The 15,608-nt window shown below is 41.6% G+C and overlaps 1 protein-coding gene across 3 annotated transcripts in view; it reads right to left on the bottom strand.

The window, feature by feature from the left end:
* SRGAP1 (SLIT-ROBO Rho GTPase activating protein 1) overlaps positions 1–15,608 on the bottom strand; it is a 139,369-nt gene that overhangs the window by 71,700 nt on the left and 52,061 nt on the right. The window lies entirely within an intron of this gene.

Consider the following 15,608-nt stretch of genomic DNA (forward strand, 5'->3'; position numbering starts at 1 on the left):
TGCATTTTTTAGGGTTCGTTACAGTTTTGTCAGCTGTTCAGTAAACATGGGAATACACATTTTGTGGCAATAATGTATGTATATATTTTAAACAGTTTAATGCTATAACAAGGACCTATTGATAGCAAACCAACCAGAAGTAATGTCCAAGTAAATGCAAAATTGTTGTCAACTTTTACTTGATTCTTAATGATGTAACCATGCTGTGGGCTAGAAGATGGTAGAAATCTTAGATGTTCACAGCACAGTTTGAAATAGAAGAGTGTTCTAGAAATCATGCTAACATCATATGGAACTGCCAACCAGTAAGTAGTAATAACATTGCCAAAAATGATCTGATGCAACTAGGATGTAATGCATCCTTACTGATCTTAAAACAGGTATGAAGGCAGAGATCCACCCTGCTGGGATTCAAATGTGTATACCGAAATAAGGTAATACGAGCACAGAAAACTGTTACGCCAACATATTCACTGGAGGAGAGAGACACTGCAGTATTTTCTTCCAGATCTCCTTTGAGCTACCAGCTGCTGTGTTAATCATTAATGAGACCATCCATTTTTATAGTCTGGGAGGGGAACCAAAAAATTCAGGTTTGGTTTTCACTTCATTTCCAATCAGTTTGTTGGAAGAGAAACCATGCCTCCAGCAAGGATGAGCCACTGTAATACAACACTATATCAATGACATTCTTCCACATGGAGGAGGAAAGCACATTGGAGCTGGAAGGTTAACAACAGAAACAAAAACTCAATACCACTTTTTTGGGTGTCCATTACTGTTAATATTGCAATCATGGAAAATTCCTGCGTATGGGAAACCAACTGGAGCTGGAAGGTTAACAACAGAAACAAAAACTCAATACCACCTTTTTGGGTGTCAACTACTGTTAATATTGCAATCATCGAAAACTCCTCGTATGGGAAACCAATTGTACAAATTCACTGATCAAAAGCAGCAATTTTGTCCATAAGCTGGAGTTTTTACTAAGATCCATGTATGTGGTCCCTATACTTTGGCCATCTCCCTTTCCAACTACAGATTTTCCAGCAGTTACTTCGAAAGCAAAGCTCTATATGGAACAACTATGTTCTGATTATTTTGTAGGTCAGTGTATCTTGCTGCTATAATTCTTTTTTAGGCAGGCTTTTACCATAGCAACAGGAATTAGAAAGATTTTAGAAACAGGAATATATGAACAGAAATACAAGAAACAATGAACAAGGGACAAGAGATAAAATAAGAGAAACTGCATTAGGTTTTTGATGCTGTCAGGATTTCCAGTGGACAACAGTGGCTTCCTTCAAACTTGTGTATTAGAAAACAAAATTGAAGCATGATCTCTGAAAGCTGATAGAGATGTACAAGCTCTGAATAAGGTCGTAAGCTGGGGTACAGGGGGACTCCAGCTTTATGAAAAAAGATTTAAAATTTCTGGCTATTTGAATCTTGACAAAGATGAAGAACATTTTGGTTCCAACAGGCTGAGCCTCTGGCCTCCTGCTGGAGGAGAAAAAGGGGAGATGCACGTTCCACTCATGCCAGCTGACCACAGTCAGTCCAGAAGTGACTTCAATAGCAGTTCTCCTTCTAGTCTTTCAGGTCATTCTGCTCCTGCACTTTGTAATTCTTCTTTTACTAGTAATGTGTAATGCCATACTGGCAGGCTGAGGAGATGGCAATGAATAAGAAATCAGATCAACAAATGTTGTGATTTCCATTTTCTGGTAAGAGAGAGCCATGGATTTAAAAAAAACCCAGCAACCATCAAAACCCCCCAACAAACATTGGCAAAATATTCAGGCAGCCTGAGTGGCTGTGTATGGCAAAATCACAACTGTCCAAGCATTACTGACTAACATAGACTACCCATTACCCACTGCTATTGCAAAATGCATTGAGTTCACATGTGTGATTTCCCTAGGGCTACAAAGAATGGCATGGAAAATTGCTGCACTATATTCAAAGAAACAAATACCCAATACAAGAAGGTACCAAGTTATAAAGCAGTAGACTCTGAACTCCATAGATACAGAGACGAGTGCAGCAGGTAACAGAAGGGTGCCTGTCTTTATTCTATTTTGCTGGCACATTTAAATTCAAAACTGAATTGGTATCAGCTGTAATGGACAATGACATTGTCCTTTTCTGTTCTGTGGGGTGGCTGATGTCAAATTGCCAGGCTATTTTGTGCCAGGAACAGGCCCATTTAAACCCTGGATGAGTTAACACCTTCTTCATCCTCTTAGCAGCTTTGAGTCATACTCACTGCTTTTCTGGCCAGGGGCTGGCTCAGAAGGAATCCCATCCATTTATACTGCACCTTGAACAGAGTGAAATCACATCAAGTGGAGAAAGCCCACCCAGACCCTTTGCCCAAGATTTAAACACAAGACCAAAGCAAGAAAGCAGTTAAAGTGACTGCAATTAAATCAATAAACTCTGAGTAAAGTTTTATCTAAAGATTTTCATGTTAAAAATTATTTCAGTTATGCCCTCATTTACACTATCCTCCAGAATTACTGCATTAAGTGTCAAATTAGGTTTTGTTTGTACCAGTCTTGAAGATGTAAATCTAACCTTTCAATAAATCTTTATTTTCTTCTGACAAGAGATTAAAGCCATGCACCATGGAAAGCAAAATGAGATAAGATTATAGCTGTTTTGAAAGTTAAGTCAAGGCGGATGAAGCTGAACTATTGACATCACCCAAATCATAACCAGAAATAACTTATCAAGGTTACCTCTTTGCACACAGTACAGTATCACAAATAATGACTTACATAGCACTGCAGTAATGCACCATATTACCCTGGAGAAGATATGTGTAACCACTTATAGGCTAGTGCCTCACCTGAAGGAACCTGTGGGGAGATACATTACCATGTGACATACAATGATGCTGGGTACACACCCACATGGAACAAAGTTCTTCACCTTCACTTCCACACACACAAAAGCACCAGGCTCCATCAAGCATTCAAAAAAGTCACAGGAAAACCCCTCCTGACCTCAGCAACAGCACAACTCATAAATGCACACAATAATTAACAGTATTAACCAAATTAACCCATTGACAGACCAACCCCTGGCATGCAGACTGGCACCCCACTGCAGAACCCCCCACTGCAAGGCCCACCGGCATCGCTGCCCTGCAGTACTGCAGTGCTCCGGCCATGCTGCACTGGGGTATGCCTAGTCTTTCAGACCTTGGAGACTTTTCAGAACTCTCATTACCAACTCTTGAGCAAAGCAACCCTAATGAACGCTTCATGGTGCTTGCCTGCTGCAAGATGCTTCCTGCCCAAGCCCCAACATAAGCTGTTGTAGCCCTGTCACCCTTAGATCCCATTTAAGTGGAACTAACTTTTGTGCTTGCAAAGCAGCCCTGACATGGGTTTTGGTGTTTGCTGAAAGCTCTGGAAGGTGCCACAGAGCTGGATGCATCTCCCTGGTCACCCCCTTGGCTGCACTGCAAGCCTCCCACCTGCTGCCTCATTCTGCCTGGCAAGGAGCTATATTTAAGTCATGATTACAATATACAAACTATGCAGACACATTAATCTAGTTGCATTACTGTAATAATACAAACAGCCTCAGGGCCTCACTCTGCAAAAGATTACAAAAGCAAGCAACTCATCAGAACTATTTGAGAGTACAAAGAGGCTCTCACAAGGCATAGTTATGTTAGCAGGTTTTGTCTGCTCAGGTAACCAGACAAAGCCGTATCACCTCCTATCTCTCTTCAAATACCTCCTTCACAAAAAATTTTAAAAAAATTAGTTTTAAAACACTCAAAAATGTCTCACCAAATGCACTAAAAACAAAACATGGTATCTTAGACTTTGCATTTCCAAACCATTAGACTTAGTAGGGTTTTTTTACCCCAGTGAGCTATCAACACACATATCCCTCATTGTCATGCTTATGATATTCGGATCATATTTCATACAAAAAAATTCGGACCTCAAATTCAGCCTAGATATCATCTGGTGACTGACATGCATTCGTAATTAAGCAGCTACTGGAGCATTAATCATCTTGCAGTTCCTTCTTGAAGACACTTGAGTTTTACATGCCTCTCATTGAGCCTCAGTTATTTAGCATTAATAACTGCTCGTGTCTGCCCCTGCTGCTAGAAGCTGGGGTGCTGCATGGGGGGACTGATCATTTCCATTTCACCACGGCCATTGCCTTTATGCAGACTTGCTTTTTTCTCCTCTGCCAAGATGAGCAGAGCTTTGGTCCAGCTGCATGCAGCTGGCCAACATCTGCAGTTTAGGTTTTGTTTCAGGAAAGTACTTATGTCCAGCCCACCAGGGATGCTGCCAGTAGAGAAACCGCATCAGGAATCACTGAGAGGGGACTGGAGGTGTTCCTGTGCACAGCTAGTAATCCTTAATGCCATGTCACCCCTAAGATCAGTGCTCCCACACCTCCCAGGGACATTATCCTTCCTCTCAACAGATAAGAAGATAAAGATGATGAGAGGTATCAGACCCATGGTGGGTGCTGAGTCCCAGGTGTCAATACTTCTCTCTGAGATACACAACCTAAAGGTACTAGTGCTGAGCAAGTCTTTATTTCTCACAGCCATGGCTAGAAAGCTTTTTAAATATTTCTATGACAAATGGCGAGGGAAGATCTGTGGTCGGTATGGGGTTTGGCTCACGCTCTCTCCCAGGTCCTTGCTGCCATCTTCCTTGACCACAAGCAGGAAAATCCACTTCAAAAGCCAGGAAATTCCACCAGACTGACAGCAGAAAGAAGATGTGAGATGCCGGGGTGAGGATCTCACAGGCTGCTGCAGAAATGCCTTTAAATAGATCATGAGCATGTACCACAACATTAACCTTCTATGACAGACTAGTGAAAATCACTTCCCTGTGTTCAGCATGCTAGAAGTGTGGTTGCAGAGACAGTGATGCCCTTCAGCTTCCAAAGGCAGGGCTTTTATGGACTTTTTTCTACCCTGACCTCTGACAATTTCACTTAGTACATGGAGCATAAAGCTTTATACATGTCCTCACTTAAAGTGTGACCTCGGAAATGCACATTCAAGCACTAAAGTTAATGTTTGACCTTGTGCTATTTCCCAGAGAATTAGTTTCAGATTTTTTGTTTGTTTGGGGGTTTTAGAGTATGTGGTTGAGGTTGCCTATGACAGAACATGTCTTCAGGCTGTAGCGTAGAAATAGATGGGGAGTGAGAATCATGCCCAGTACGTGAAGGGCTGTTCAGGAATCTGAAGCCCCTGTTGACATCTGTCAACCCCTTTAAAATCTGTAAACCACGTTCATTCAAGCACTTTGGCATGCTTTAAGATAAAAACGGCCCTTGTGCAGCCATTAGCAGGAAGTCTCGTGTAGAAGCCATTTGCAGGAAGCAGACAATTGTTTACAGGTCACTTCAGTTGTCGTGCTGAAATAAAGAGAGCACAGAAACAACAAGCTCTCTCCTTGCAGCTGCAAATTTCATTCTACACCTTCAAGCAAAGAAACTCCTATCTACTGCAGTCACAGACTGAGCAACATGTCCCCAAACAGAAACTGTAACTGGGGGATCCCTGTGGACAGGCAGCTGCATTAGGGCATCTTCCACCTTCCAGCTCCCTTTGAAATGGGAAGACATGTCTGGAAGAGCCAAGAAAACCTCTAGATATAGTTGAAGAAACTTTTCTTCTTGTTGTTCTTGGACTAACGCCCTCCTGCTATTCACAGCCACAGCTGCTGGTCACTTGGCTGCCTACAGTCCAAGTCTAAATGGAGGGCAGTGTGCCAGCTCGTGACTTGGCACGACACTTTTGCCACAGTGTTACTGCCAAGCGACTGTGGATTTAAGCAGGCAGTCTGCCTGCACCACATTTTGAGTGCCACTGTTTTTGCGGCAACTGCTCCTCTGCACACGGAACTAAGTGCTGGCACTATGTCCTACCAAATATTGAGCACTGCCTACTCTGCCCCTGGGGTCACAGGAGCTAGGACTCTGAGGACAAAAACTTCTGTCCCTCAGAGGAGAGAGAACTTTGTTTTGCCCACCAGTGAAACCTCAGCTCTGATATAAAGTCTTCCACCAGCGTGACCCAGCCCTCTCGTCCTGCTGCTGGAGCACATACAATGGCCTGTGGTGTTCATGGCAAAGGTCTGTATCCTGTCATAGGAAATAAAAGGAGAGGGAGAGAGAGAGGGCGTCCATACATCTCTGTCTTCCAAGAAGACAGGTGATCATTAAGTAGGTGTCTAAAAATCCATTTAGGGCATCTAAACTGTCAAGACCTATGCGAAAACTTACTCTGAAGCTTCTGAAGATCTTCGATCATCCCTTTTTTTTATGTTTGTTAAAGATACCATGAACCTTTCCTGGCAGACTTAAATTTTCAGCACGTGAGAAAATGAAAAAGAAACTCAGTATGCCCAAGTCTTTCTTGTCTTCTCACCAGTGAGGTATCTGCCAGTAGAACAGAAAAATGACTCATGGTTCTCCTCTGAATCATTCTTTGCAAAATATCTGGAATGCTGGGTTGACATGAGCACTCTACGAGAAAATCAAAAACCCAACCAGGGTGTCTAGTAGGGAAGAAAACCCGTTTTGTCACAATCTGAACAGGAACCACATCTCCAACCTCCCTGCTCAAGCAGGGTCATCCTAGACCACACTGCATGACTGCATCCAGACCAGCACCATTTCACTTTGTTAAGCTCTGTCACAATAAAACCCTTCCTTCCTTCTTAATATTGCAGGTCTACCTGTGATACCAGCTGACAAGTGTCTGAAGGCTTTTTGTAGAAATTAAGTCTTGAGAGATGTGTCTTGTCTTGAAAAAAAATTAATTACTCTGAACCTCTGGCAGGTGACATAGCTCTCAAAATGAGAGTTATACTGGTAGTAGTGCAGGGCAGGAACTCCTGAGCAGCAGAATGAGAAGAAAGCCATCAGTCAGATACGGTATCTCCTGTTGATGATTATCACTGCAATAAGACTCAGGAATAAAAAACTAGAGAAAATACCCTCCCTACATCCTGTGAAAATGTTTCTCCATGCATGGCACATCATTAAGAGGTCAAGAAAACATTTTTAGGACACACACACCCTGCTGCATGTCATAAATAAGAGCATGCATTTGACCCAGCCACGACTTTCAATGACAGCTCTTTAAGTCCCAAGGTGATGTAACAGTCCAGTTAAAGACAAAAAGGAAACTGTAATCTATGCTGTGTGCCAGGATTTTATGCACATACAGTAAAACACCATCACTATTGCTCATTTAGCTTCAACACATTTAACTCCTAAACCCCAGAAACTTAATATATTGAGTACCTTTGTGTTTTTCCTCTTAAACAAATTTGTATTTTTTTTTGCTGCAACAGATCCATCCAGATGCTTCTCTTTTTCACTGAGACAAACAGCTATGCCACTGAGATATGCCATCAACACCAGTTTTAAAACTTTGTGTCCACATCCCATACTAATTACTCACCTGAGGACATTCACATAGTTACTTAAGGTCCTGTTGACCCTAGCCAATCAAGGGGGCAAAGACACTGTCTTGGGCAACACACCAGAGCTGCGGTCTGGTTTGGTCACTGTCACACTTCTGGGCAGAGCATTACTCCCTGCCCATAAGCACCCTCCATGCCAGCAGCACAGACCAGGGACTGTCCCCATCACCCTGCATTGGTGAGGTATCCCTGTGGCAGTGGGGGATTAGAGCTCCTCCATCTAAGAAGCACGGTGTCTAGCACACAGCAAATATTGGAACTAAATCATATTACCACGCTTCATACTTCTTGTACAGATTTAACTGTAAAAATGCTAGTCTTGCTGGGGAATATGCCTGTCAGACCAGATGGACCTCGATCTGCATAATTTTTTAGCAGAGACTTGACCGAGTCTGCAAAACTCCCAGTGTGGGATTACTGGTCTTCTGAGCATGACTGACATTATCAAAAAATAAATCTCAGTGTCTTGTCTCATTTTCAATAGCAAATAATACCAAATTTGACTAAATAGATGATTTAAGAAACAGGACAACATTGAATTCTGGGAATGGGAAAAAAAATGTCTGTATGCCAAACTTTGTGCAGTAGAAGTTTGTATTTTTAATAATTAAACAAGAGAATAACCCCTATAATGATGGGATAACTTTTTCCATCTGTGGGAGTCCTAATAAATGTAAAAAAGATGATCACCATGGTGGTTGATTATCAAACGAGTAGCTGTAACAGACAGGTGTTCTTATATAGCACCTAACTAATAAGATGATATAAATTCTTCCACGCTTCAAATACATGTATGTATTTGAATGTATTTTAATACATGTACTGATCTGATTTTGTAAAAGGTGTAATTTCTAAGTGAGAAAATAAAATGCCTACCTCAAAGGAAGGTTTTCTGACAAATTTGAACCCAATTACTCAGAGCCTCAAATTCCACTAGCAGCATCTGGGAAAAAACCAAATCCTTCAGTGTCACAGAGCAGATTCTTCCTGCTACGAAAAAGTATAAATTTAGTTGTGGACCATATTTAATTAAATTGATCTTCAGATTGTTACAGGAGAAGAAAGCTCTCACTACCCAAGGTTCCTGGTAATGGGAATAGCAAAAAACATACCCTGTGAGACTGTAGGTAACTGTTGCTCACTCACTCAATAATTAAGATGAAGAATAGTGTCTGCTGGTAAATGAACTTTTGGACTAAAATAATTTGCATATTTCCTGGTCCCCTGGAAACAGTCTTCAATCTGTTAAAAGTTTTACAAAAAAGAAAAAAAACACATTTCTTTAATGAAATGAAATATCAGAACCAAGAAAATTTGAAGTTGATGATTTGTAGAACCCAGTATCTGCATTGTCTTCCTATATTAATTCCCTAGTTTGTCTATTCTGCAAATGTTTCTCTCCAACAGACACAAGGGTGGTTAGGGTTTCCAGCAGGGCTCTGATGGCTGCTCTATGGAAGCAAAGACATCAAGAACAGCTGTAGGAAACAGATGTGCCACTTAAGGCACCTTCACTGAATGGCAAAGGGACGAATGCTTTACATGCTAATACTTAGTTCAGGATTCCTTTATAGAATAAGGCCATAAAAATCCTATTATTGCCTATGTTTTTAGCCTAGCCCCACTTGGAAGCAGACATTCTTGTAGCAAAAGCCCTGCTGGAGTGAGTAAAGAAGAAGAGTTGCAATGGGCAGTGCAGGATCTGTAGCTCCTAGGCTCCTTGCAGCACTAAACTGAAATTGAATCTTGATTTTTTAAGTATAAAGTGCTAGCTCTGAGAAGCACATCAGCAGCCACAGCAGCTGGATGGCAAAGTGGCAACCTGCAGAAGTAGTTATTCATTATTCTGGGAAAAAACATGGATGCATCTGAGGATGCATGGACAGTGCAGACAGAGGTGATTTAAAAAAAATAAATCTAAACAAATGAGGAAAGCCCTTAAGCACTCCTATTTAATGAAGGAGAACAAACACATTTCAATTCTAAAGCACCTAATGATTTTAATTAAAATTTCTCTCCTCTGCAAAGTTTCAGTCTTTTGATTTATTAAAACCTTGTAATTATAATGTAAACTAAAGTTCCAAACATTCCCATTTCCTGCAGGAGGGAAATTCTGATTATTTTTTTAACATGTCAGTATGATTTAGACAGAAATTTTATGATTTAAATCTCCAAGTAAAAAGACCTAAACAACTGCTGTCAAAGGAAATTTAAGGCAAGAAATGAAAGCTTCCAATGACATAACAATACCAGATGCAGGAGAATAAGGAGCCTTGCAGAGGCTGCATCTGGAAGTGGAATACTCAACAAGCATTCTCTTGAGTGCCAGACTTTTTCCAATTTGCACCTTCAGATATACGTATTTCTTCACTGAAATATAGTAAGAAAAAGTGCTGTCCTTGTTCCTTGTGCTGCCATGCAGTGCATACTCCATTAGCTCAGCACAGTCTGGCCCGTCTCAGGCACTTGGTCTTATTAGAAACCTGTACTCATTAGCTACGCAAGAGAACACACTGTCTGGCCAGTCACTGCGTGTATAATGCCAAATACATCTGCTTCTGATTTGGGCTGGATTCACCACCACCTACATCCTTCCTCTGAACTCCTCTGTGCATGGATATCTTCAGGATGGTGCTCCCAAGCAAGTGAATCCAACATCACCTTGGTAACAGTTTCAGGTCTCCTTTTGAAAATGGGTTTTTGGATGCCTTCACTATGTTCTCCCAGCCCTATACGGACATCCCAGTACCTTCTGCCATCGCTCAAGAGCCTCTGTTGATGCTCTCTGAATGTGGAGAGGGAGAAATAGCAAGAATCTTAATTGTTTGAGGGCAAAATTAAATACTTTCATTATCTTCTTACATAGGCACTAGACAGCCACGTACAACACTCTGGTTTGCAGGATGCTACTCTCTATTTACCAAGATGTTTTACTTAGCAGGCATATGCTCCCTCTGTATTCCCCACATGCTTTTGCGGATTTTAAAAAATAAATTCAGAGAAGCAGAATCATTTGCTCCATTGCAGACAGTTTAAATCGGAAACATTTGGATAATAAGAAGAGGATAGATAAATCTATGTGATGACTACGTGAGATTTTTAACTGAAAGACTGACAAACTCTTCTGCAAAAATACAGAACAAAGTTTTGTGACATTAATGGCATTCCTTATTAAAGACTATAGACATAAACATGTGAACACTAGTATGCTATTTAAGAAAAAAATACAGTAAAGGTCAGGTCAGCTCAGAAAACTGTACCTTTTCTGCATAAAAATATAGAATATTACACTCTCTTCAATACAAGACATCTATTGTTAAGGTCTGGTCTAGGAAGCCATTTACAGCTCTCAACAGCAGCTGTATTCAACAACTGAATGTGTGCGCAGTCGTGCTCACTCTTGCGCAGTACAGAATGGTGACCTTTCTATCAACCATGTCCATCTAAATCTCAAAGCACTGTAAATGCTGCACATACAGGAACAATGTGTTTTGCATGTGGCATTAAGTATCCCATGCCAGAACCCATGCACAAAAGACAGAAGCTGCCTGGATGAGGGTGAAGACGATACACAAACACAACACCTGGGAAATGGGGATTTTATTCTCAGCTTTCACTAAATTCTTGTGTGATCTAAGGAAAAGATGTTTTGTCTTATTTTCTTCTGGGACTGAATTCACAGTGGCCCTGTAATTTATCTATCCTTTTCAAATTTTTTTTGTACTCTCAATTTTTAAATTTCTTAAAAAAAAAAACCAGAAAAAAAAAGAAGCGAGTTGTTTGGTGTTTTTAAGTCAGAAGAAGGGCATTTCAGTACAAAGTCTGATTGTTACAAAGAACCTAAAATACTTTTTTAAAAAAGCAATTTTAAATGAAGGAGTATTAGCTCAAGATGAAGGCATCTAAGATTGGTCATTGTGAATAAAAGTAAAACCCTTCAGTTTGACAGGACTGTATTTGGCCATGCTTTCTCTACTATGGGCCACTTAAAATCCAGCTGACCTCAGACAGCAGCAAGGAGGCAAACCCAAGCTCTGACATTCAGAGAAAGTAATGAAGGGGAAGGATGAGTTCACCTTTGTGTTCTAGAAACAAGACCTATGTGATTCTTTGAGGAAAAAAGGAAATCCATCAGAACAAAAATCCAGCAGCCATCCTATTTGCCATAGGCACTATCAAAAGCAGAACTGTTAGCAATATTATAGCAAATTTGGTATTATGAGAGGTGAAACCTTACTGCCTATTTTTGCACTTGCTTTTAAAGAACAATCTCCATCTGACTTTCCTTTGCACACTGCAGTGGTGCAACTTAAGCTGACCTAAGCTGGATCTAGAGCAGTGCATCTGTGCTAACATGTGTTAGGGTGTTGATCTCGCTAAAAATTAATGAGGTAAAAAAGATTATCCTTCATATCAGCTCTCAATACCACTGTGAGATGAAGCAAAAGGCAAGAACATATGACGGGCTAAGAAGGCTACTGCAAACCAGATCAGTCATGGACCTAAAGTGCAGATGGACTGAAGCTCTGGCTGATCTCTGTTAGCTGACTGAGTATAGGCTGTTAAGGAAATATATGGGCCCACCTTCCCTTCTCTCCATGGTTGCTCACCCCCTTCTCTTTCCTTCTAGACCCTCCAGAGATAACACACATGTGGGCTGCATGATCTGTCAGATCAAGGCCTGAATGCAACCAGAAAAAAAATCAGGTGAGGGTACTGAAGGTAAGGTTTGTTTTCCATCCATGCGGTTCCCCTTATAAAAGGGTTACATTTTCATTCTGTCCTAGAATAGTTCATCTTTCACCCCGCTTCTCTTTCAGCCACTGATTCAGAGCAGCAGCCAAGTACCATGTGCTCTGGTCTGCTCTGTGGGAGAGCTACTCCTCTTTCCATTGAGGACTGAGGGAACCCAGAGAAACCAGCCCCTTTCCAAAAAAGATTTGATGACTACAAACCACTAGTCTCCATATAATCCATTTTTTTGCATTGGGAAATAGCACCTGAAACAGCAAGTGGCAGCCCCCCGTACCAGTGAGTCAGGGAGGGGCAGAAAGAACAACTGAACACAGGCACAGCAGCATACAGATGAAAATTCACCCAAATTATTCAGATATGCAGTTGCATGTCAGAAAAAAAGGGTCAAGAAAAGTCCTCTTTGCCCTGCACGATACACTGTCATTTGATCATGTGCTCTGCCATGTCTGGCAGTGCCTGGCACAGGCACTGTCTTACCTGTCAGGTGTGTATTAGACACCCCAATGAAGTACTTGCAAGGATACATTTCCCTACAAGTGACAATCCAATGCCTTGGCAAGAATACTGGCACTAATGCCAAGGGCTCACTGTCTTCCAGTCCAAATCCTACAGCACAGGGGCGATTTCTACTACTGTCAGCCATAAAGTACAATGGATATCATCAAGCACTTGAGTAAAAATACCCGTGTAAAGCATTAACATGAAGGATGATACAGCTTCCTCTGATAAATGACTCTCTTCCCTAAAGCCTGCATCAGGCACAACCACATATTTCACCTTACTTACTGTGGAAGAATTTCCTTTTGGTTTTGTGGATCAGACCATCATTTAGCTCACCCACCTTGCTATTCGGTTTGCAGTGGTACAGAGCAGCAATCCACAGGATGCTGTGCCTCAAAAAGGAAAAGCACCTGTGTCAAGTATCTAAGATAGCAGTGCCTAGTTCAGGAATGCAATTAATTATTCCTCATGCAGTCAACTATGAAAGAGATCTTCCTCCAGGAAATTCAGAGCAGGTACAATGCCCAGAGTGAATACCTCCTCCACCACCTTTCTGCATGTTACCAGTCCTGAGGGTCTTGGGACGCCTGTGACAAGGGACACGTCAATCAGTGCTGAGAGGACATGGGAATGTGAAAAAATTGCATCATGGAAGCCAGGGAGGAAATGGTCTGTCATATAATTGCTTCTTCATGTGTGCATTAAGCCTGAGGCATGGAGGTATCAGGATGCTATTCAGTGTCAGAAAAAGGAAATAACTTTATCCTGTACATCTAGTTATTTCTATTGGAGAGGGAGAAAAGACTCCCATTACACGAGCTGGCTCTCTGAAACGGCTAGTCCCAGAGAGGTAGGACATTGATTTATACCATTGCTCGGGGCATCTCCCTCTAGTGAACAGCTGGGTACACGATTAGCCCATGTATCAATGTATGAAAAGGACAGATTTGTCAAGCAGGAGCTTTGCTAGGTCATCAGCTGGATAACAGACATGCTAGACAGGGACACATACTGATCTTTTCTGAAGAAGTAGAAACATGCCTCCTTGCTGTGTGCCAAAGCACACTGACTTGAGACAACTTCTCCCACACCAGTGGGACATTTTTTTTAACTACAGTGACACTTCCCTTATTGCTACTGGTCCTTCCAAATCTTTTTTTCCCCTCTGTAAGGAAGACAGAAGGCAATATTTGATGTCCTAAAGCAACTGCTTAAGTAAGAGCTCCATGGTAGATGACAGCCAGCACTTATTATGGATCAGAGGCACTTATCAAAGACCTCTAAGTCCAGATGTTGGAATGTTAACACAAAAGAAGTTACTAATGCCTACAAACATACCAGTCAGGAAAGAGTGTAACTATGGCAATTAAATAAGGAACAAAACCAAGTATCTCTTTGTTCAAAGGGACTTAAAACTATAAAACAAATATATCAGAAAGGAATTGCTGTGGCAAAAAAACATCCACAAGAACAAAACAAGGAGCTGTCTCAGGAGAAAGGAATTATAATTATTATGTCACATCAAATGCAACAGATAACTTACTTTCACAAACAGACATATTTGAGGGAATTCTACATGGAACTGAATTGTGTGTTAATGCTTTCCAGGTGTAAGAGGATGGCTAGAAAACCACAGTAATAACAAGACTAACTATGACAGAGTAAGGAGCTCTAATGGACTGATAATCTTCCCAGAATTGCCTCGCCGCAGAGCTCAGCTGGCCTGGCTTGATTTCCTTCATCATTTCCAACCTTAAAGGAACACCACCAACTTCAACTCAGTCAATCTCCAAGCCATCAGAAGGAGTCACCCAGGCTAAGATCTGTGACTTGAACTTTATGGGTTTTTTGGGTTTTTGCTGACATGTTAAAAACATACTCCCCCCAAAAAATGAAAAAAACTCCTGGAGAATCAATGCTATAAATGAAAAGAGAAAACTAACTAGGTGTGAAATGCACAGGGATCAAAAGCCAAGAGACTGAAAAGCATTGCACCCTCCAATCTCCTGAGCTAACTGTTTCCCTTGAGGATTCACTGCTGCTGTTTCTGGGTGTCTGTCATGACCTTGCACCAGCTGCTGGTCAACAAAGCAGAGCATGTAATGGACCCCTGGCTCAAAGCTACCATATTACACACAGCCAAGTGCCAGGCAGTGTTACACCGCTGGTTTCAAGTGTTACTCTTCCTGTCCCTCATGTCCTCTCCTTTTTGTGGTCCAAAGACACGGTTGTCTATCTTGAAAGCTCATGTTCAGTCCCTTATGCTTCTGTCCACTTAATTTTTTCCTCAGCTTTTCTCATGCTACTGGACATGGAGAACGTGTGGGAGAAGGCTCACACATCTCATCTCTTCCTCTCTGTCTGCTGCCAGGGAGCAAAAAAGAGATGACACAGTCTCTTTCCTCTTGCTGCCATCATATACTGAGGAGGAAAGAGTGTTTTTGTCACTCCATACACACTGCAGTAGAGGAGAAAAGGTGTTGAGATGATCAGAGTATCTTGTTTCCTTGTCCTGACCTTAATGAAGTTGGGCACAAGGGACCTAAGAGCTACAGAGATCACGGTGCATCTCACTGTCAGAGTTTGCAATCAATTCCCCTTCATCAGCTGCTCCCCTCCACCAGGACTCTATTCTAGTCTCCTGAGGTTAACACGAGCCTCCAAGCTACAGGTGCTCATCTGCTGTGACTCACAGAGACAGCCCTTATTAAACAACATACAATTAATATCACAGTAAACTTCCGCACCGTCTTTAACAAAGCACTGTATAAAGTGAGGCAACTATTGGTATGCTGGCGCAGTGCCTGGGGAACTAAGGCAGCCATGGGCAAGAGGACTTGTATGATGTCCCAC

This window comes from Lepidothrix coronata, unplaced genomic scaffold, assembly GCF_001604755.1.
Source record: "Lepidothrix coronata isolate B3197 unplaced genomic scaffold, Lepidothrix_coronata-1.0 Scaffold95, whole genome shotgun sequence".
NCBI lineage: Eukaryota > Metazoa > Chordata > Aves > Passeriformes > Pipridae > Lepidothrix > Lepidothrix coronata.